This window comes from Empidonax traillii, unplaced genomic scaffold (assembly GCF_003031625.1).
Source record: "Empidonax traillii isolate 1590-97213 ecotype Southwest subspecies unplaced genomic scaffold, ASM303162v1 scaffold2971:size26371, whole genome shotgun sequence".
Taxonomy (NCBI): domain Eukaryota; kingdom Metazoa; phylum Chordata; class Aves; order Passeriformes; family Tyrannidae; genus Empidonax; species Empidonax traillii.
The window spans coordinates 25,328-26,371 of NW_020958164.1; the positions used below are offsets into that span (position 1 = coordinate 25,328).

Sequence of the window (1,044 nt, forward strand, 5' to 3'; positions counted from 1 at the left end):
AAGACCTTAGGCCTGGCTTGCCCAGGCCCACCTGGGCACAGGCCTGAAAATCCACAAAGTTTCCTGCGTGCACCCACTGCCTGTGGCTGTGGGGCACACAGCCTTACGTTGTCAAAGAGCGGCTGGAGCGCCTCGGCCAACTGCAAGGCGGTGGGGCTGGATACTCGGATGTGGTCGTCCGAGAACAGAGAGCCGAGCAAAGTGACGGCATTCCTGACCACCTTTTCGTCTTCATCCCTCAGGAGCAGCACGAGGCTTTCGGTCAGGCTGCCCATTCTTTTGGCCTGTGAGGAACACAGTGCTGTGCCGTGAAGCCAGCAAGGGCTGCAGAGCTGACCCCGCTCAGGCGGGGCAGCCCCACGTGCTGCCGTGGGGCCCAGAGGCCAAAGGCCTGTCCTGGAGGCCTGGGGCAGCTGAGGGGGGAGGCAGCAGAGCTGGCAGCAGCTGCCACAGCTCCCAAAGCCCAGCCAAGCCCCAGCCACTGCTCTCCTCAGCCCCAGGATTCCAGCACGGCTTCAGCCAACTGTCCCCTCCTCACCGTCATAGGATCCTTGCTCAGAACCACCAGGCCTCTGAGCACTTGGTGACGAATCTCAGGGCACTCGCTCCACAGGTGCCTTGAAAGGATCTGCAGGACGGCTTCGCCACATTCAGTCACGTCCAGGTAGACCAGCACCTGAAAGGAACGCAGCAGTGACGGGGTGCCCGGCCGGCAGGAGCCCGGGCCTGCCCAGGGCCGGGCCCAGGCAGCAGCACAGGGCGCGGCACCGTCCCAGGCAGCCCTGGCCAAAAGCAGTGGTGGCTCTGCAGAGCCTCTGGGCTCCCTGCCCTGCGCAGGCCACTCTCCCACTCCTCTGTGCCACCCAGCCCTCGGCAGCCTTGGTCAGATTCCTGGGCCTTGAGGAGCCCTGAGGGAAGTGCCAGTGCTGGCAGGACAGGGACCCAACACTCATCTGGGCACAAGTGTCACTCCAGCAGCCAGGGGCCAAGGGCACACGGTGGAGAGCCCTTCTTCCCCGGCTCCATTCCCTGGGCTTCCCCCGC

At 64.8% G+C, this 1,044-nt stretch overlaps 1 long non-coding RNA gene across 1 annotated transcript in view; it reads right to left on the bottom strand.

Moving 5' to 3' along the window:
- The window catches only part of LOC114072316, a 7,373-nt gene extending 7,176 nt beyond the window's left edge, over positions 1 to 197 (bottom strand). The window contains exon 1 of the long non-coding RNA XR_003574154.1: positions 108 to 197. This is a non-coding gene — a long non-coding RNA (uncharacterized LOC114072316). The remainder of the gene's footprint in view (positions 1 to 107) is intronic.
- Between the last annotated feature and the right edge of the window lie 847 nt (positions 198 to 1,044).